Source organism: Lepisma saccharinum, chromosome 18, assembly GCF_977018435.1.
Source record: "Lepisma saccharinum chromosome 18, izLepSacc3.1, whole genome shotgun sequence".
Lineage (NCBI taxonomy): Eukaryota > Metazoa > Arthropoda > Insecta > Zygentoma > Lepismatidae > Lepisma > Lepisma saccharinum.
In genome coordinates, this window is record NC_139246.1 from 57,525,267 (window position 1) to 57,548,362 (window position 23,096).

General features: G+C 37.3%; 1 protein-coding gene across 1 annotated transcript in view; it reads right to left on the minus strand.

Annotated features, from left to right (window-relative positions):
- Positions 1-15,100, minus strand: part of LOC146002120 (high-affinity choline transporter 1-like) — a 112,490-nt gene extending 97,390 nt beyond the window's left edge. The window contains exon 1 of the mRNA XM_083139838.1: positions 14,831-15,100. The gene's annotated coding sequence lies outside the window, so the exon portion shown is untranslated. The remainder of the gene's footprint in view (positions 1-14,830) is intronic.
- Between the last annotated feature and the right edge of the window lie 7,996 nt (positions 15,101-23,096).

A 23,096-nucleotide genomic window follows, 5' to 3' on the forward strand; every position in this document is an offset into this window, starting at 1 on the left:
ACGGTTGCATGAAGTGACAAATTGTGTATATTCGGACAAAAAGAAGCCTACCTTGCGTATTTTGGACTTGTGCTTGGCGATGAAAATAAACCATGGGCACCCCAGAAAGTATGCAAGACTTGTGTTGAAGGTTTGAGGTTCTGGATGAACAGACAAAGAGAGAAATTCTATTTTGCTCTGTCAATGGTATGGAGGGAACAATTAAACCATACGGATGACTGTTATTTTTGTCAAGTTCAAGTGCAAGGTTTTAGTGCCAAGAACAAAAGTGACATAGTGTATCCACATTTGCGATCTGCAATGAGACCAATCAAACATGACGAAAGTCTACCTATTCCTTTTCGTTCGTCCATCTTCAAGCTGTACATCGCCTCGAAAGGAAGCTGTAAGCGATACAACGGACATCAGTGGATCAGTACAAGTGATAATACCCCACACTTATTTAGTCAGACCGCACTGAATGACTTGATATGTGATCTTGCGTTACCAAAGGAAAGTTCTGGACTGTTAGCTTCTGTACTGAAAAACAGACATTTATTGTTACCTGGCACTAAAATTTCATGTTACAGATCGCGGGAACAAGAAATAGTTTCTTTATTTTCAGAAGAAAGGTCTATGATCTTCTGCAATTACATACCGAAACTTGTAACGTGGCTTGGTGTAAAGGATGTAACTTCTGAATGAAGGCTTTTCATAGATTCTTCTGTAACCAGGCTGCAAGGTGCGTTACTCCACAATGACAATGTTCGCGGATCTGTACCAGTTGCTTATTCTATTACTTTAAAATAATCATATGAAAGTTTGCAGTTTCTATTGCAGTGTGTGAAGTACTCCGAGTATGGGTGGGTTGTATGTGGTGACTTCAAAGTTATCAACCTTTTACTGGGACTACAAATGGGATACACAAAAATGCCCTGTTTCCTGTGCGAGTGGGATAGTCGAGACAGACAAAATCACTGGCAAAGGCGGCAGTGGCCAACCAGAGGACCCTTGATACCCGGAACAAAGAATGTTGTGCATGTGCCCATTGTGGAACCCACAAAAGTTCTTCTCCCTCCTCTACACATTAAATTGGGTATCATGAGCCAATTTGTACGTGCCCTAGGTAAGGGCAGTGAGTGTTTTAGGTACATATGTTGTGTTTATCAGAGAATGACCCTAGATAAGCAGGTGCTTTTTACTGGACCTCAGATCAGGAAATTAATGTGACCCCAATTTTGAGGATACAATGAGCCAAACGGAAAAGCAAGCCTGGGAGAGCTACAAAGATGTAAAAAACTTCCTAGGAAACAGAAAGAGTCCAGCTTACAAAACCATTGTGAAACCATGTTGGAAAATTTGAGAAAACTAGGTTGTAACATGAGTTTGAAGTTACACTTCCTACATCATGCTCACATTGACTATTTTCCAGATACCTGTTTTGGATTTTACAGCGAGGAACAGGGTGAACGTTTCCATCAGGATTTGAAAGACATGAAAAGAAGATACCATGGTGGTTGGATTGTGAACATGATGGCAGACTACTGTTGGTCCCTGAAAAGAGAAAATACTTCTCATGTATATGGAAGGAGTTCAAAAAGACGAAAATTCCTGCCTGTAAAATAAGTGAGGTCACTGTAAATAATATCACTTGTTGGTAGTTCTTGTGAACTGTACATACACTGTGTTTGCAATTACATAATTATAATATACACCACGTTTTTAAGCATGGCAATGATCTTGTAGAAAGGTATAAATATATGTCGGTAATGGTTCAATATGAAAATTTTGTTTTCATTTTTTTCAACAATCTGGACGTGATAGAAGAAAACTGCTTACATATTTGGAATCAGCGCCCCAAAATTAGGGGGAAACGACATTCGAAACCAAAACATCAAAAAAAATATTTCAAATTGCAGAGCGGTGTAATGGAAAACAAGCACACAAACTATTTTTGAAAGGCAGAAAATGCTCGATAAATGCATTCCAAATATAATTATTTTTTACATTAACATGTATAACTTTCATGCACGATATATGTCTCGCACATATGCAACATGGAGCGACGTGGACACTAAATTGTGTGCGTATTCAAAGTTTCTTTAATACTTATTATATACAACATATATTATTTAAATACATTACACAACCAATGCATCCATCTCACAATAAACCAAACAGCAAGAATTACATAAATTGTCTCTCAAATGTGCACGCTCCCTTTCCTCAAAACAATTGCTCATGCATTTAAGACAAAAATCAATTAAGACAAGTCTTATTTCCCTGCCTAGGAATTTACAATGAATTACAGAGGACAATGGTATAGTGTGAGCGAAGCGAGCAAGACAATTTTTGGATCCAATTTTTTCCCAGGTTGAAATCAATATTGATTTAATAGGGCGCAAATAATTTCACGTGACTTTACAACTTTTGTGCCTCCCCGATGGTGTAGTGGCAAAGTGGTAAAATCGTCGCTTTGTGATCAAGGGGTCATAGTTTCGATACACGGTGGAGGCACATGGCACAGTGATTCGGATCCCACTTTAAACTGTAGGTCCAGTCCCGATTAGCCTTTCTGTGTGTGAAGTGGACTTAAAACCACAAATCAATCAATCAATTTTACAACTTATTTTCATTTACATCGTTCGGCGCCCAGGGCCGACTCCCACCGCCTCCTAACTACGGTTCTAAACTTGATAGGACCAAGAAAAGAAGGCATTGCAAGCGATGCGAGGAACAAAATTTTACGAATAGTGTTTTTATTTGCATAAGATTTGAAGTTGTGGGCGGTAATTGCCCCCTGCATGTACACTTGCCCGTCAATGTTTGCCCTCCCTAGAACTCATTTTCGTCCAAGGTTGGGGTAGCAATGGCCCCCTTGCCCCCCTCCCCCTGTGGTTGCGCCAACACCCCCGTGATCGCCGACACTGACTTTATGTGGTTTTATGGTGCTAAAGGACATCGCTAGAAAAGGATAAGAAAACTTGCTTCTTTAACCCTCCAGAATGAATTTATGGACACGACCCTGTCTCAAATCAATAGCCCCATCTAGTTGGCTGCACTCTTTGACTCTGCACTCGCGCGTCTTGTTGGTTACAATGTGCAATACCGACTCGTCTACTTCGTTGATTTGGTGTCAGGTAACGTATTTGGTGTCTGCACCGTTTCCGCTACGTTCTGGAGCGGTGTAATGCGTGGTGTATGATCATGTGGTGTGTGCTAAGTAATCGAATGAACATTTATAGCAGCACACAGGCATTTGTTGAATCTTCTGAACTTGAACACTGCTACTCGTCTACTTTCTTGAAAGTCATTTCCTGACACCGAGATACACCTGCACTACACCTGGTGTCAAAAAGTGCAGCGAACTAGACGGGGCTAATATTATACTCAGAGTCTTCTAAAACCGGAGTTCCTCCCAGGGAAAATATCAGGTGCGACTGGCTTTGATCACAAACAGGTCACGAACATTTCATTATGACTGTATGTGTTCAAGATATTAGTACTGTTACTGCTTGAGGCTATTACAAATACTGTAGCTTGTCCTGAATGTGAAAATGACATAACTGAAACTATCAATAAGGAGATAACATTATGCAAATGATGGAGAACTTACTAACTTGAAGAACTTCATCCATATAGCGATGAAATGGCATAGTATTGCCATATATTGCTGAATACAGTACAAGACCTTAATATGAAACGATAAATATTGGTGAGTATTTTACAAAATAAATAAATTGTTGATCGCTTTTTTAATAGGAACATTGAAGTCAGCAATGAGGCGTAAGGAGCCTGGAATAGTGTGTAGTGAACTAATAGGTATATCACAGTGTGTGTGTGCTAAACTTAGTTAATAGTGAACTACAATGTAAGTACTTGCTACCAAACATACTTCCACTCGTTAACACATGTATAGGGTGAGTCAAAAATCAAGTTACGTAGCCATTTATAGTTTATCTTCAATGTGTGCACCTTGAACATCAATGCATTTGTGCAAGAGACTTTACCAGTTCTGCAGAACCTTTTGCAGAACTTCCGGCGTAATTATGTCTGTACATTGCACAATGCGTTCCTTCAGATGCTGGATGCTCTGAATCTTAACTGAGTAGACGAGCGCCTTTAAATGACCCCAAAGGAAGAAATCCATTGGTCTGGACACCGCGGTGGCCACTCAACGCCAACCGATCCATGCACCAGGAAACTGGAGATTCAACCTTTCACGGACAATTATTAACGAGACAAGGAAAACTTCCTATGTAACCTGACTTGACTCACCCTGCATATGCAGTAGGCCTGAGAATTTTCCTAAGTTTCAGAACTTCCGACTGGAATGTACTTGTTGTATGGCCAAACTTTTTATTTATTTATTTAACAAGGAATTCGAAACACAGCATCAGCAACTTTAGATTGGAATGCACTAACACCAGAAAATAATTACAACGAAATAACAGCATAAACTATAATTACATGCGATAATGTGACTTGCACATTTTTACACAACCTTCTACATAGCACCGTGCAATGAATTTGATTTGATTTGATTTGATTTAGTTTATTTTACTTCGCGTTTTGTGCCTCTTGGCTAATTTGCGAAGATGGGGATGAGTGATGAAATGATGAAATTGATGAATGGACATTCACAAACAACCAAGCCCGACCGGGATTCGAACCCGGGACCCTTGGCGTCGCAGCGCGATATGCTAACCACTCGGCCACAGGGTCGGGCCACCGTGCAATGAAGTCACATTTAGGGTATGTGGGGGTAGTGCCCCACACACATTCTCGATCTCTGCTACTTTGGATGTGATGTGGTCAGCACCACGCTCCGGTAACCTTTACCACCACCAGGTGACCTATTGATTGAGGCTGGGTGAACCTTCTACAACGTGCCTGATTTTCCAAAAAGTCAATTTGTTTTGCTAAATTATCGTACTAACTGGGTACTCTGTGGAACAGGGAACGCTTGGCTTCTGAGAAGCGAAAAGTTGAATGCTTCTTGTTGCGCGACACGGAACTCGAAAGTGAATTTCCTGGAGAAGGCAGTCACTTCTGATGTTCCTGTTGGCTATTTTATGCAAAAATATATGCTCTCATGCCAATTTATGTCTCTCGTGAGGAGTATGGATATTTTACATTTTGAGAAGGATGGGCTTTTGAACAATGGCCAGGAAGAAATTTAAAACGAAATTTAGTCTATCTAAATCTGAATGGCATGTCGTAGACCAGATCGGAAACAGTATTCAATTTTAGTTGAAACGAAAGATTTGTAAAAAGCGCTGAGAGCAGACAGATTGTTTTTCTCAGTAAAATGACAGAGTAGAGACCCAGTATAAGCATGGAATCATTACTGACTGCAGAGATGTGCTAACAAAAGAACAGATTCACATCATTGATGACGCCCAGGTCCTTTCGTTCCGCAACTCTTTGAACACAATTATTTTCTATTAAATATTTTATGTGTAATGTGTATTTCTTAAAGTAAGTCATCGTTGAGGGTTCACTTTCAAGGTTACATAATTCATACCACTATATTAGGGAGTCTAAATTATTTTCTCCCACTTTTGGCTAATCACGGAGATGATAACGATTGAGGATAAGATAATGAAAAGATAATCACAAACACACATAAATAGGACACAAGCCCCTCAGGGGATTGATTATACTGGTTGTAAGTCCAAACGCCAGAGCTCCGTTAGAGTGCAAAATTCAGTAGAAGTTGTTCTACCTGGAAGAGAGATTGACATTAGTGTGCCTTCCGATAAGCCACCTCTTACACGGCTGCATCGAATAAAGTTGGATGGAATTCTGGTTTCTTTGAAACGGTGGTGTTCAATGATGAACTTTCAATGCATCAAACGAGCTTTCCGCTTTTCACATGGAACAGCGGTTGATAAAAGTTTGCTTTGATGCATTTTTCTGTGTATTTTGATGCACCAAAGTGCATCATCAGCAGTTTATGCACTGTAATGTGTTAATGGAGTCAACGAATTAAGTATAATTTTGTTGTTTGGTACATTTTGGGTTCTGTTTATAAGAAGATAAAATGCTTATCCTCCTGAAACCCCATGTCCATTTTGTTGGACATTTGTGTTTTGCATGCTAAAATGTTATTCGTAAGTCTAAGTTATTGGATTATCTTGTCCATTACACTGGACCGTCTTGTGCTGCCATCTATGGACCTGTGTGGCAACTACGTGCTCCTGAAGCTTGTCCTTTGTTGTTTGGAAATGGCTGCCGATAAGAAGAGGTCCGTTCAAGGTAATTATGAAGTTTCAGTTAAATTTTTACTTATTTTGCCAAAGTATGTTTTTGTTTGCTCACCTTATGCGTTATTTTAAAGCATTAAATAGCAGAAATAATTCACTGATTTAACATTTTCGTGTGTACTTTTGAAGCCTTAGGCACGTTTTTGCTCGTGTCTATTGTAATGGACGGTGGGTCTCCGTCAGCTACTTTTACTACAACTGTGTTTTTGCTGTTCTATTGATACAGTAGTACTTTATTTTTTAATACCGGCACAATTATGTTTCAAAATTTTAAAAAATTAAGAAATATAATACAAATCAAATAAATGCTGTTATGTATTAATATTAATAAATAAAATTATAACATTTTTGCAGACATTTTTGGTCACCGGCGACATTTAGATGCAGAGAAAGATGCCGATATTATTCTGGAGGCTCTCTTGAATGGCGATGTGTCAGAAGTTGACATGAGTGATTAAGAGGAGGAAGAAAGTGATAAGGAACCTGAAATTAGACAACAAAATGCCATACCAGATGACTGCAGTTCAAGTGAAAATGACGACAATCCTAATAACCAATCAGCGGATCACTGGGTTGTACTGGGCAAAGACAACACGCGTTCCTGCTATTGCAAATGCAATAACAAGGAACAGGTTTTTTCAAATAAGAAACAATTTGACGATGCTCAAGTACAAATGAGCAAAGACAAAAGGATAAACTTTGGAAAGAGTAAGAAATGGTTGCCTTACTCTACCACGCAGCAAAACTCTTGCGGTGGATGAACAGATGATACCGTTTACAGGTGTGTGTACAGTAAAACAATTTGTAAGGGGTAAACCTAATCCAGAAGGATTGAATCATTTTGTGTTAGCTGCACCAAGTGGTTTGGTATTACATTTTGAGGTTTATCAGGGTAAAAATACATTCCTCACAGCTGAAAGTGCTAAAGGTCTTGGTGTTGGTGGTGCAGCAGTGCTAAGGTTAGCAGAGACTTTGGGCCAAGGAACATATTTTTTTTGACAGGTAATTTACGTCAGTTACATTGTTGGATGAGCTAAGGAACAGAGGAATTGCTGGTACAGGGACAATCATGAAATCCAAAGTTCCAGCAGCTGTTCATCTGACAGATGACAAAATAATGGGAAAGATGGAAAGGGGTTCATCTGACATGTCAGTACGCCAGGATGATCATACATGTATTGTAAAATGGTACGATAAAAAACCTGTTCTGATGTGTTCTTCAAAGCTTGGGGTGGAACCACAAGATAAATGTAAACGTTGGTCAAAGAAAGATGGAAAATATATTGAAGTTCAAAGACCAGCAGTTGTCAGAGAATACAACATAAACATGGGGGGCATTGATTTGATAGACAGAATGATCAGCTATTACAGAATTAAGACACACACTTCCAGAAATGATGGATATAAAGAACTCTGTCAGATGCAAGAACAAAGGTTGCTCAAAGAAAACTAAAGTCCGGTGTAAGAAATGTGATGTGTATCTTTGTTTAACTGTACAAAGTAATTGTTTTGCAGAAACTCATTCATAGAGTTTGCACTGGTTTGTAAGTAATAAGATCTGGTTGAGCATATTTCATATTTATTGGTTTCAGCATTTATTGTAATCAAATAACAATTAAAAATCACAGGCCATGTAAAGACAATATACTCAGTTTGTTATACTTTTGATCAGGTATTATTAATATTTTTCTCTTCATATTTGTTCGTACAAATTTTTAACGTTTAGCAAGAGGACTCATGTATTAATAATTAATGTAAAAATGAAAAATATAACATAAATATTCAACTTCCATTATTTAAAAGCTTATTATTGACAAACCCACCAATGTTTCAACCGGACTCTTTTTTATACGACCAAGACCCAATGTCGATCGTAATGGACATGAAAAAAAATAATGTTATGAAAATTATTTTCGAAAAATGACTGTAAGTACTTAATTGTAGTTCTATTATGAATATTATTCTCAAATTTGGTTAACATCGACTGAAAAATATGAGCTTTGGTAAAATCGCAATAGCATTGATTGATTTGGTTCATTTTCTTCCATTTCAGCCACTTTTGGTTAAGATGAGGATGACTGTGAATGGAGGGGAGGAGGATGTGGAGAATTATACTGATCGCAAGTCCAACTGGTGACTGACACCTACTTTTTCTACATAGCTGTCCACCAATCTTCGGGGGATTGTGCCTCGTTAAGTGTCAACAACCTCAGTTGCGAAGTAAAAGCTGTAGTAAAAGCTGATCCCTGATTCGTTGCTTCCCAGCCGCCAGTTGGAATTCCAAACGGTATAACTAACTAACTCTGTAGCCTTCTTAAAACCAAAGGTTCATGGCTGCAACAATACAGGCCTTCCATTTGTCCCTATCTTGAGCAAGTTCTATATACTCTTTTCCATCCCTACCGATTTCCCTTAGGTCCATCTCAACGTTGTCCCTCCATCTTCGTCTTGGCCTTCCTACAGGTCTCTTACCATCAGGTTTCCCTACAAGAATCCTGTAAACTCCTCTTTCCTCTCCCATTCGTGCCACATGGCCTGCCCACCTAAGTCTTCTTGATTTAATCATTCTAATAATATCTGGACATGAATACAAATTATGTAGTTCTAAATTATGTAACCTTCTCCACTCACCTGTCTCCTCATCACTTTTAGGTCCAAATATTTTCCTAAGCATCTTATTTTCAAATACTCTCAATTTGTGTTCCTCTCTCAATGTAAGGGACCAAGTTTCACACCCATATAATACTACAGGCAAAATACTGTTTTGTGTATTTTAACTTTTAGTTTCTTAGATATTAAACGAGAAGACAAAAGTTTATGAAGAGAGAAGTAACATGCATTTCCTGAATTAAGCCTACTTTTTATTTCCTCTTTAATATACTTTTCATTTGTTAATATTACTCCTAAGTATTTGAATTTGGAAACTGGTTCAAACGAGTTGTTATCAATAATTAGATTTTGATTATTACCTAACACTTGATTTCGGCCTGTAAGCATATATTTAGTTTTCTCTTTGTTAACTTCCAACCTATCTCTTATTCCAAACGGTATAATAAAATTAATTCACCGGGATTAGAACCCGTGACACCAGGTGTCGTAGTGCACTGTGCTAACGACTCCGGCACGGAGGTTGGCTAAAATCTCAATATGTTTAGTGTTATGACCATTGAATCATAGCTTCTCCCCAAACTTGTCCTTACCTGACCAGTATTCCCTGACAGCTGTAGCTAGTGATACAAGGCCCAAAGTTCTAGGGAAACACTTACCTGTTCCATTAATTATCCCAAACATTATATTCGGCCAAGTAATTACGATTGGATGCATTCTGGGTAAAACAACTCAGAGGAGGAGGCGTCGAAACAAGATGTAGTACATATTACAAGAAGCAAGTTGTCACAATAGAGTGTCAGTATTACGACACATAATATTTACGTACCTATGGCAAGTTTTGATAATAAAGAGAGAAGTTGAATGGGTAAATGAACGCGTGGAGTTGAATGGTAGAATGGGTGATAGGGTATCAGGAAGCCATATAAAGCCCTATAGTAACACGTTCGGCAAGTCTTTACAATAACCTACAGACTCGCAGCGGGCGTCACGACCAAAGATTGGTGGAGTATGAAGGAAAGGGTTCCTTCTACTTAGGTCTGTAGTCGAGGGTAGTCTATACGGCGGTCTACGCCGTAAATCCTTTGGTTAAACTTACTCAATAGCGTATAGCTTCTACTTTCGATTACAGTAGCTTTGGAAAATGTCCAATAGTAATATAATTAAACCTTGTTTCCATATAAAAGAAAAGTTTAGGTCTTCGTCTGAGGAAGACCTTGATACAGGATTGAAACGTTACTTGTTAAGTGTTTATATTTCTTAATAAATCGGCCTTGGTCAGCAACTTAGTGTTTTTACAGTAGCTTGTATGTTTAAATGCGGTCATATACGTGTTTCATTTTTTTAAGAATACCTTCCCTTAACTTATTTTATGTCAAGTATGAGTATATAATCAGCATTATCATCAAGGGCACCCGCAGTTGGGGGGCCTTAAGATATCTGGGAATTGTTCACTTAATTCCAATGATGAAATTGTAGCCATATTTTACTACTAATAATATTGTTTTCTGTGATTTACAGGCTGTCAGTTACATCAATTAACTGCCATGTTCAACAATATAAGGAGAGAATGTTTTAACAAGAGTCCTTAGAATCATTATTTTCAAAATTTCCCGATACGGTGAAAATCTCGAATTGTATTGATTATTTCCCTTTGAAGTGATTGTTTTTGCTCTTCTGGAATAAAAACTGTACATTTGAAGAATTTTTTGGCATTCAAAGTGCAGAAAATATCAAGAATTAAACTCTTTTAATTAAGATCCCTTGTAATTTCTCGGCTGTTCGGGATGAAGAAAAGTCGGGAATTAATTTCCCAAAGTCGGGATACTTTCAATTCAATTGGAATTTTATGATTTGCAAAGTTTAGTAAAAATAATAATAACAACAATAATAATAAAAGTTTCTATGACTGAAGGGTAAGATATGAAATCTTGCTCTGCCCCCCCCCCCCCTGAGAAAACATCCTCCGGGTGCCCTTTACCATCATGGTCACTATTCTACTACCAATGACATGTTTTCTAGAATTTAAATGATTTCGGGCATATACGTATTTTATGGAAACATAATCCCAAATTAATGGAAACAAGGTCCCTATCTAAAGTTTCACGAAATTTAGCGTAGGCCTATACACTGTAAAATTTCGGGACTACAGCACTGCTTTCACTCAGTATTCCAGTATTCTAGTATTAAAAGAGCTGTTTATCAAGGCAAAACTTGGTAAGAATTATATTCCTGCCTTAAATTCAGGAAATTTTGAGTGAAGGGCATGTTCAAGAATTTCGTTAGGAGGTTAACAATCAGTCCTATGTTTTCACATTGTTTACTGAAATCGATATTCTTTTTTTTAGGAAAGCAGAGACAAATAGAGGTTATGTATCCCACGAAGACCCTCGGCACAGCAAACATGTTATAAAAACATAAAAATCTTGTTGGGCAACCTGATGGTAGGAAGGCCAAGACGAAGATGGAGGGATAACGTTGAGATGGACCTAAAGAAAATCGGTAAGGATGGGAAGGATTGGATTGATATTGCCCAGGATACGAACAGATGGTAGGCTTGTGTTGCTGCAACCATAAACCTTCGAGTTTAAGATGGGTAGGGAGTTAGTTAGTTATAAAAATTAGTATAATTCATCTGTTTCTCAAGAAGAGAAATGTATCAAATGATACCAAAGAATTCAAGATATATGAACCTCAAGACCAAGGAGAATGCTGACACATACACACGTGTTTTGAAATCAGTAAGCGTGTGTGAATTTGGCGCTGATAGAAACAAAGGTTCCGATTTTTGCTCTCAATAAAATTATGAGGAAAGTATTGGGTTTTTAAGAATGCTCACTTTATGCAATGAGGCTAATCGGAAACTCCATGAGTAAAGCCGCCTAGAGGCTTTTTTTTCCAAGAAGTGCTTTTAAGTGGGGGGAAACGTGGTGTGAAGCTTTCCCCGAGTTAAGAGAATTCTCATAAAATATCCTCAGCAGTAGGATAATATGCATAGGTTCTTACTTGATCTGCTGTCTTTCGCGGCACCTCTTTTCACGCTACAATTTCAAAATTTGAATTGTATGAAGTATTTTCAGATATCTCAGGGGGCAGGTGCCCCCCTCTCCTGGCATACTCTGCAGGCGCCCTTCTTCCCGAGATTAAACTAATCAGAGTTACGCGATTCTCATATAAATGAAGTAGCCGGCACGTTATGTGACGTTGGCACAATACCGCTGCGGATTCGAGTCCAGACAAAACATGGGTTAGTTCATTCACCTGTTCCGCCTTAATTCTTATTCATTCCCTCCTGTGCGATTAACCTACTGAGACAGAAAAGCGATTTTAATTAACAACAATACATGCAAGTATTAGGCTATTGCGAAGCTCGTGGCATCTGCCTACAGTAACATTCCAGCATTTTTCTGTTCTCGTCACATATTTCCGCAAATGGATAAACAGCGACTAAGGAGAAATATACTCACTTCGTCAGGATTCAGAACCAAGACCCCCATTTTGGAAAGAGAGAGGAGAGTAAATACATTTGATTATAATTTAATTGATAATTATATTTAATGTCGTTTTTCTTCCTCTTTGGGTTAATGGTGGCAAGATCAGCATAACAAGCGAAATAAATATTTACAAATGATTCGAAGCTTACACTCCTGCTTTAGCTACACTATGCACTATCTACACCACGAACGCAGCTACGAATAGGTCATATTTATTTCTCAGATTTTTTGTAGAATGATTCACTCCTCATAAAACTGAAGAAAGCATAAGCACTGCCTTGAATGACTAATTAGGTGTCTTCAACTTTAAATCATCATCCATGTCATCATGGGTTTGCTTCCAAATAGGCCACCAAGACAAAGTTTATTTTAAGTTCACTTTATGCTCAGATAGGCTAATTGGGACTTGATGTACAATAGTGTATACATAGGCGTCCCAGACCCTCTGATTAAGGAGCGCAAAAGCCTTGATGAAAGTTCAGTCGGAGGAAAAAACTCATTCCATCTCACTGTTTCATTGTATTGATGGGTACTAAACAGGGCTTATATAGTGTGTGCCCGGATCCACCGAAAATTACTCTATTAGAAGAATTGCTTCTCCGTGGAACGAAGTGAGAGTCCAATTACATAGAAAATAAACCCGCCATAGTTGCTTGGAACTTCGTCGGCTTGAAAATACTTTATTTTTTAAAGAGAACTATATTGTTTAATAACAACAATAAGATTATTCTACACTAAATTTCTAAGTGAGAGTATTAGGAGGGGCAACTGCACCGTGCGCACCCCTATGAGTGTATATAGTTTATCGTGTATTCTGAAAATGTTGGGAACTACAACCACCTCATCCTTGGACCCATATTTCCTTTTTCTTTAAAAAAAAGTGAAAACAAAGAAAAGTCAGGTGTGTGAAAAAGTGTTACAAACAATATACCGGTTACTACTGAAATCCTCGTCTCACGCTGTCTGTGTTGATTGGTTGACTTAGTATTTTAAGTCCACTTTATGCACAATGAGGCTAATCGGGGTTGGACCTGCAGTTTAAAGTGGGATCCGAACCACCGGGTATCGAACCCGGGACCCCTTGATTACAAGGCCAGAAATCTTCGTCTCCTTAAGGGAGAATTCACACCGAAGATACACGCGACACGAGAGTCACGCCAAAGAGACACGCTGCACGCGACCTGCGACAAGCTACACTTGTTACTTTGCTCAGTTCGCGTGACGGTAGCGATATAATTACATTAATCAGTTTATTAGTCACCCGAAAGAAAACATTACAAGATACATTGTTACATGTAAATGGCGTTGTAAAATTTGAGCAAGTTATTGAAAATCGGGAGAGGTATGCTGTGCATGAGAAAACTGAGAAATAATATACACTGACCTCAAACTGTATAGTCTAGACTTGCCAGCTTCGATAAAGCGAATACCTAAACACTAGAGAAATGGTTCTCAACCTTCGTGAAACCATGTTCCGGTATTTTTTTAAGTCAATGCCCTTAGCCCAAGAATTTTCCTCGTAAATACCTTTCCAGTATTTAAGATTTTATGCATCAATTAACATGTACCTATGAAATTAAATATTGATAAATAAATTCTGGCATAATCATAAAGAGTAATAATAGTTTTATTACGTGTAGGATTGTTGACAAATATAAGAATGTGGATGACGAAGTGGTAACGTCGTCTCCATGTGATTAAGTAATCCCGGGTTCGATAACCGGTGGAGGCACATAGTGGCGCGGTTCGCACTTTAAACTGTTGGTCGAATCCTGATAAGAATAATGTGCATAAAATGGACTAAAGAAAAGAAAACTCATGACTCAAATATGATATTGGGATTATGATAGTTGCCAACCACTTTCAGCAGAACCATTCGCAGTTCAGTATATTTGATACGAGGGCACGGTATCGGGTCGCGGACCGGTGGTTGAGAAACATTGCACGACTGATCTATTTTGAACTAAAGTGCCTCCATATGCTGGCTTTTTCAAATAGAAGTGGTCACGTAGTATATGGCCAAAATACGACCTCTTTACACGACGTTGAAGGCAAATTACAGCAGATACTGCATCAAAAAACTTGATAAAGCGAATAGAACGTTGCGTTTAAATCTTAAAACATTGTTAAAACGACTTTATCAACAAATTAGAGGTTGAAACATGATGCCGGTTGGGCTCTCTTCTAGAGTCCAAAATAGCTTGTTGGATCGAAGAATTCGCTGCGCATACGCGAACAACAAACTAAGGTGACACGCTGCACGGTATTGAGAAAATGGCCCAGTCCGAGAGACACGTAAGCGACATGCTTGCCGTGTCTCTTCGGTACGAAAGGTTGCACTGATTACAGAGGGTTCGCTTCCAAGCGACACGTGTCGCATGTCGCGTGTCTCTTCGGTGTAAATTCTCCCCGAGTGTCACACCTTACGCAATTCCTAGGCTTGACACTGTTGGTAATATCTTTAAACATGTTATCACTTACCTCTAAGTACGTCCGAAAGCTCTTCACTACTTTCACTGGCAGCGGTGATCACGCTAAACTTTCACGGAATCTTCTTCACTTTCACCATCGCTAGGCACACTACACTCTTTCAGCATATGCTATTCATCACCAACCATGATTTGGAGTACTGGTCCTGCAGACGACACACGCTGGCTAGCAAGCACGTCGCGCCGAAGTGGAAAATTTCCTCCGTCCCTCCCTGCTGCAGTCGACAGGTGCCGAGCGAACTTCCTCGCTCAGACTCGGGGACCTGCCTTCATTCTCCACGCCTCGGCAATGCTAACAGGACCTCTGAATGCCTCAAGGAGCTTGGAGACATCTAATTGTCGTGTGTACTCCGTGTCGTCTGGGAAACATCGGATATTCAGTTTCGTTCTGGGAACGTAAGAACGATTCGATTCGCACGTTACTAATGTCGCACCATCTTTCAATTCGTCGACAGCCCAATTGTTACGGTTCTCGTAGTTAAAAAGAACTACTGTCGGATTAAAAATTATAGATACTCGAATTCGGACACCTATGTAAAAACGAGTTACGTCAAAATTTAGCTTCTGTGTTAATCTATGCTAACCAAATCTTTTTTCGAGTATGCCTCCTATGTTTTACCATCGTGAGAACTAAAAAAAGTGTTGCTTTTTTTAGTTGTGCAAACGATCGCTCTCTTTGAAATTCTACAAATCAAAAATGGGGTCTTCCCCGATGGCTCAGTGGTAGCGACGTCGCCTTATAATCAAAGGGTCCCGCGTTCGATTCCCGGTGGAGGCACATAGTGGTTCGGATACCACTTTAAACTGTAGGTCCAGTTTCGATTAGCCTTACTGTGCATAAAGTGGACTTAAAACACCAACTCAATCAATCAATCAATCGAAAATGGGTGATTCGATTGTGATGAAATTTTAGTATGGTGCAGGCAGAAAGCTGGTTTTAAACACAACTTAATTTTCAGATTTCTAAAATTTTAGTATGGTGCAGGCAGAAAGGTGGTTTTAAACACAACTTAATTTTCAGATTTCTAAAATTTGTCAAAAAGCCGTTATCATCAATTTTGCGAACCAACTTTCTATCAGTATTGGTTAGTCCTACAAATGCAATATTGGTCCTGTTTAGAATCTCTTCAAAATCCATTATCATTGTCAATTCACATTGCGAAACTGATATTATATAGATTTTTATTCAACGGAGTGAAGATGAAAGTGCAACGTCTAACATAGAAATTTGCATACCCAAAATACCTGTCTCCCGAAATGAAGTTACAAATACGCCACTGATTGGTCATCCACCCCCAAAGCAAAATGCTTAATTCGCACAGTGCCAACTGGTGTAACAAGATACCAAGGACGGTGCTAAATAACACCAATTCCGTATTAACAGAAAAAGAAGTGTCCTGTCACCACCATATTTGGTGGCAACTCAGTTGCAGGTTGTTTCAGAGTGTATGACTAGACTACCGCAGCTGCAGTTCAGTTGTAATTTCTCATCTTTCAATATTGTAGGAGAAAGTTCCATCGCTTTCAAAGTAATGGAAAGAGTTACTTTAAATGTAAGTAACGACAGATGACACGTTACTTTGAGAGGAAAAGAAAATAACCTGTAACGTTTTTACTTATTTCCTTCGAGTAACCAATCGACTTTGTTTGCAGATGTAAGTGCCAAGGTAAGTAATAGGGAAACGAATTTTTCGTGATTTCCCTACGGATTTTGAGTTTCCCTTCATCAATTTCATCTAATCATCACTATTCCTCATCGTCGCGATTAGCTGAAAACAAATAGAATTACGAATTCATAGTTAAAGAGAATAAGCGAGAAACCGATATTTGACCTTCTAGAACGAGATGAGGTGGGTGTGTCTATAAAAAGAGACGAGGACGAACTAGCCATTTCCAGATGGAGACAACAGTGAGAACGATACTTATCGCTTCACACACGAGATGAGAAGAGACACTGTCAAATTTCGTCCCAATACCATCTCTATGTAAATTTTCAACGGTCTTGACACTGATAATCTTCAATCCTCTCACCCCCCTCTCTCTCACACACTCACTCTCTCTATCTCCCTCTCTTTCTCCCGCACTCTCTCTCTCTTTCTCTCTTCCTCACACACTCAATCTCTATGTTTCTCGCACACGCTCATCCTAAACCGCTCACTACCTTCCAAAATTGTTATCATCAAATTGTAGCTCACGTGTCGTCATAAAACGGCCGAGAATTTACGCGTAATTTATGTACACAGAGTTCTGAAAATATCAATAGAATTGGGAGTGAGTGTCAAATAGGTTTTCTGTAGCTTTTGAAATGTGTTGACCAATTTTGCTCGTTGCAATACATTCCCCTCGGATAGCAGATATAAACTTTTATCATTACATATCTAAATTTGCATCAGTTATGATGATCTCATAACTGTCCCGTTCTAAACTACCCACCTTTTTTATCATTTTTAGTGCCAAATTGCAGACCAAATCATAGCCCACAAGTTCTGCGTTTTTTGACTATATTCGGAAAATGTATGCAGCGTGTCCCGAAAAGATTATGGGGGTTTTAAGTAGTTAGTATATTGCAGCAGAATGGTGAGTGTTTATATAAGGTACTTTACAATAAGAACGGCTATGGAAGTTTTCTACCCTTAGCGCTTGTCATTTGTTTCACATCAATCACAGCGGCGTATTTGTATTACAAGATGGTGTCTCACGTGCAGATGTCCTACTGTGTCATTGAGTTTGCAAGGTCTGGTTCTGCTGTTTTAGCTCAGCCAGCTTTTCGACAGCCTCTGATAACAACATTTGACGATGGTTTAATAACTTTCAAACTGGATGTGTCTGCAAAGGTAATAGTTCTGGACGTCCAAGTGTGTCGAGAAGAATTAGACTACCGGATGGATATGTGCCGTGTGACGAAAAGGTGCTGACCTAGAACATTTATAAGGTACACTATATGTAAACTTATAGAGTTGTTGTTTACTCCCACATAAGCTTTGTCCTTGTACCCCGCAAATGAGGTGAATTAAACGACTATGAAACCCCGATAATCATTTTGGAACAAGCTGTGAGTAGTTGGTATCTGAGATAGCGTCGGTCGCTATTTAATATTCGCAATTTATTTGCACGTATTTAGAACTTATTTGCACGGGTGTTAATTAATTTGCACGTACTTAGAACTAATTAGCCTGTACTTAGAGTACTTTACATTTATGTATTTGCTTATTTATAACTTTTATGAATATATAATTATTTATTTTATGAAAAATATGTATATAAAAGGTAATTAGAGGTACTAAACGCTATGCATATGATTTTATATTCATTACTGCAAAATATGTAATGTATGAATCGATAATATTAATGTTTATAATATTGAAAATAAGAGTTTATGGTTTATGAACCGCTATGAAAGGTGGTAATGAGTGTAGGTACAGGTCCAATTGCGATTTGGGACGGTCCCGGTATTCGAACCCGCGATATGCAATGGTAATAAATGATTAGGCCTATAGTGTATACTACGTATGTAATAATTTCATTATGTTATGAAAGACGGTGTCTTGAAACAGGAGACGGTGAAATCCGCTCTGAGGGTTGACGAGAAAGAATGTCTGGGGAAGTTGACAACAAATGTCGCCAGAACGCCAGAACAAAGAAAGAACCCGATTGACCAATCAGAGAACGCGTCGGTAGATTTTCAGAACTAGTTTTTCCAAGGTCAACTATAACGCAAGAACAGGGGAAAGGTATGCAATACTGTAGGGCAGGGGAGGGATTGAACCAGACAACAAAGGATGTCTGGGAATGCGCAGCAAGGGTCAAATTTTTTGAAACTGTGCGTCGCTTGCATGCTAGAACATGTTTCTGTCAAAGTAAGCCAAGGTTACCGAGAACACAAGAAAAAAGGATTTTTGGATACCCAATTAGATTGGAGCGAGAACTTTAATTTGAACAAGGAGAACGAAGCGTAAGGGTTTATTATTTGTACTATGAAGAAGGGAGAGCTTTCAGGGACTGGGCCTACAGTTTTCACTATTTGCTTTTATCACGGGGTATCGAACCTAGGACCCTTTGATTATTGATTTAGGTAGTAAATTTATGTTACTGAGTGCTATTTAATATATTATTGAGGTTATTTTTTTTACCAAACTTTGACTTTATGTCAAACATTTTCCCAGCTTATCCTTATTTTTATCAAAATAACACAATTCAATCTGTTCAGGAAAGACTTTTAGTTATATTTTCGACACACAAAGTGTGTGTTCTCAACTTTTATTTGTTTATTTACACAAGTTTAGCCTAATATTTACTCAAATAACACGATTTGAACGTGTTTTTTTATTACATTTTGGACACACACGCACTCACACACACACACACACACAAACACACACACACACACACAGAGAGAGAGAGAGAGAGAGAGAGAGAGAGAGAGAGAGAGAGATATTTTTTCCAAGTTTACAGGATTATTCTCTAGTTTACTCAAATAACACAATTTAGATGTGTTTTGAATTAAATTTTGTACACATGAAGTGTGTTTCGTCAAGTTTTACCCTTGTATTTTACAAATTTAGGCTTAATATTACTCAAATAACACAATTCAATCCAGTCAGGAAGGATTTGTTATTATATTTGGATGCACAAAGAGATGTTTTCAACTTTTTTACTGATTTTTTGCAGGATATGTATTAATTTTTATTTATTTAGTTTTGTATTATATATACATTTACAAATTTTTAACTTAGAGTTTAGTATTTATTTAAATCTTTTCAAAAACACTAAAGAAAAGTACTTTTAGCTAAAATGTAAGCCACAGAATACATTATTATTATTATTAGGGTTTACTGATTTCCACTATGCTATTTTTGGTTCTGTATTTCTATATGTATTTATTTAGGTCAGGTTACGCCTGCTACGTAGGAAAGTTTGTTTATTTTAGAGTTTGCTGAGTATTTTGTTACTTTTATACTAGGTAAAGTTTTCTAAATATATCAGGTAGGGCTCCATCCATATACTTTTGTTTTTGCTGTTTGGAGATGATGCGATCAGCATCACTCTTCATCTGCTTTTTATTTTATGTACCCAATATTATTTTGAGGCTTAGTGAATTCTAGATCCTATTTATACAGGAGAGAGGGCTTGAAAATTTTGATCTCAGATAACCCACAACTATTTGTCAGAGTATTTTAAAGGATATTTTATATTTATTATGTGCCACTAGAATATCAAAGCTTGCTTAATTTTTATGTCTGTAACGTTGTTATTGCATTTCTAGCTAAGGCTTACTGGATAAAGTACACGAAATGTTTATCATTTCGACTATTTACCTTTATACGAGGCCAAATTTTTAGTGTAACGAAAATTATTGTGTGTCTATAAAGACTGAAATTCCTTTACCGATGGGTCCATAACTGGACGCTTACCAACATTGTTCCTTTTTTAAAAAAAAAAATGTAACCATTTATCAATATATTGACAATTCACAGGACAAGACGAAGTTCACAGACGACTGACTATATGGACCATAGGTCCACTTGCTAAACTTTTTTCTATGCTAGAAGGATAACTTAGCCTTATAGCCTTTTTCAAGGTATTTTTGAAGTATTACTGGTTTTTTGGGTGCATCAACACTTGGGTTATTTCCATTTGGTTTATTATATGAGGCTACAATCACTATCTGAACACTGAAATTCTCTGATTGAAACTAAAAGCTTAGGCTGTAACTAGGGACTTAGTATGTATATGGACAATTTATAGGACAACACGAACCTTACAAAGGATTATAGGTGACGTAGGACCACACGCCAGAGCTTTGTTAATCTGCAAGAAGCATTTACAGTTAATATTACGAGGAAATGAGGTTGATTTTTACTGTTTCACAAGAATGCTATTTTTTATACACCCAATATTTGCTTTTTCAAGTACCTATTTGTACCAGAAGCATTTACAGGCCAACTCTAACTAGACTTCGACTTATTCTATATCAGGTGCTAAATTTATAAAGAACTATGATTGTGTATATTTCTGAGGAAGTACGCAAAAGCAGATTACCCGATTAAAGTATCTGAAAAACAGATTTTTCTATGCAAGTATATTTTTATTGACTGGATTATTTAACAGATCAAACAGGAAGACTGCAAAATTCATTAAATGTAGTTCTATAGTATAGGTGGTTTCAGAGATATAAAAAGAACAAATATAAGATTTCGCTTTTTTGCTTCTGAGGCTAATCGCGACGCTAAGGGTAAATGGCGAGGAAATGTAACGGAGGAGAAACAGTCCCAAAAGTTATGGGCTGCATGTAAGTTAATACCACAGAGATATTACAGTAGGTGTAGGTTCTACCACCAGAACTTTTCTATCATAATAATACTGGTTATGCTGTACTGTTAGCTAAAGATGCTGATATTTGAGAAACTTAAAAGCTTATTTGCAAAATTTTAAGATAAATAATAATCTGTTAGACTGTAAACATATTTTATATCCATTCTGCACAAGATCCGATGACAAAATTTAAAAATTGTAATCGCCCAGACAGGGACTCGAACCCTGGACAGATAGGTTAAAAGCCTAACGCTATACCAACTAAGCTATCTGGGCACAAGGTATTCTTTTCTTGAAAAGTTAGTTATGTTAAGAAATATATTGAAACACTTGAGAACACTCTTGGTCTGGTTCGACAGAGAAGGAGACAACATTTCCAAATTTTTACAGACTGGGTGTATTTTTCCACTATAGAGGCCTTCACTATATGTAATACGAAACGCTAAAGTTCAGCTAGCTTCCAAAATTGAGGCAAAGATTGTGTTTGGCGAGATTAACAAGTTACAATTATATCCAGTTACGGACAAATAAAGCTAAAACTCTCAGATTTACTGTACTAGCCAAGTTTTAGTAACATTTTCTTCACTTTAGTACAAATACCAAAGAAATAGGTATATTTTATTTATAATTTGACAAAATGTACTAGTATTTAATTCACAAAGTTAGGTAAAAAACAGTATTTTTTAAAAATATTGTTACTGCCTTCAAATTTTATGTTATTTAGCCACTAACAACTGGTTTACACTGTTTGGCATCCTTTAAATAGGAAAATAAGGAATTATTTGTTTAGTATTTTTACTACTTTATATTTATTTAAGAAAACAATTCTACAGTTTAACTTAATTTTTAACAAATTGTTACTAATTTATATATCAAAGTTATGTTATTTAGAGTGTATGAAGGCGTATAAAGTTAATATTTGTACTTATCAGCGCAACTAACAATTATATTTTACACACAAAAGATAATGTTTACAGTTAAATTACTTGAATCAGAGAATAATATTTACAGTAATTGATTCATTCAGCACTAGTCAGTACTTTTATGCATCAGAAAGTTTTCTTAATTTTCTATTACGCATGCTATTTTGGGCTATTCTTAAAATGTATTTCTAAGGCAAACTGGTTTAATTTTCTGCTTATAATGCAAAGTTGACAGTTTTCGCACAATGCATTGTACATTTGTTATATTCTCTACTTACAATCCAAATATTATGCTTATTTAATGTATAACTAACTAACTCTCCAGCCTTCTTAAACCCGAATGTTCATGGCTGCAGCAACACATGCCTTTCATCTGTCCCTGTCCTGAGCAAGATCTATATACTCCTTTCCTTCCTTACCAATTTCCTTTAGGTCCACCTCTACATTATCCCTCCATCTTTGTTTTGGTCTTCCTATTGGTCTTTTATCATCAGTTTTCCCAACAAGAATCCTGTATACTCTTCTTTCCTCTCCCATTCGTACCACATGATCTACACACCTAAGTCTTCTTGATTTAATCATTCTAATAATATCTGGACATGAATACAAATTATGTACTTCTATGTAATTTTCTCCACTCATCTGTCTCTTTATCTGTTTAAGGCCCAAATATTTTTCTAAGGATCTTATTTTCAAATACTCTCAATTTATGTTCCTTTTTCAATGTAAGGGACCAAGTTTATTTACTGTATTTAAATTTTATTTTTTGTAATTAACAAAAATTAAAAGCGTATACTGTAGTTATTATATCTCTTTTCTACTCAGCTTATTTTGAAATTAATATTATTAGGTATAGTCTTTGATTTATAACTATATTGCTTTTTTTATCAATTTATCTAAGAGTACACGTAGACAAACACATGTGTACACATTTTATGTACATAGATATGCCCTTTTTTTCAATATTTTAGTAATGAAGATTGCATTTTAGCTATTGAAGCAGAGGTAGGAAAGGTAGGATTT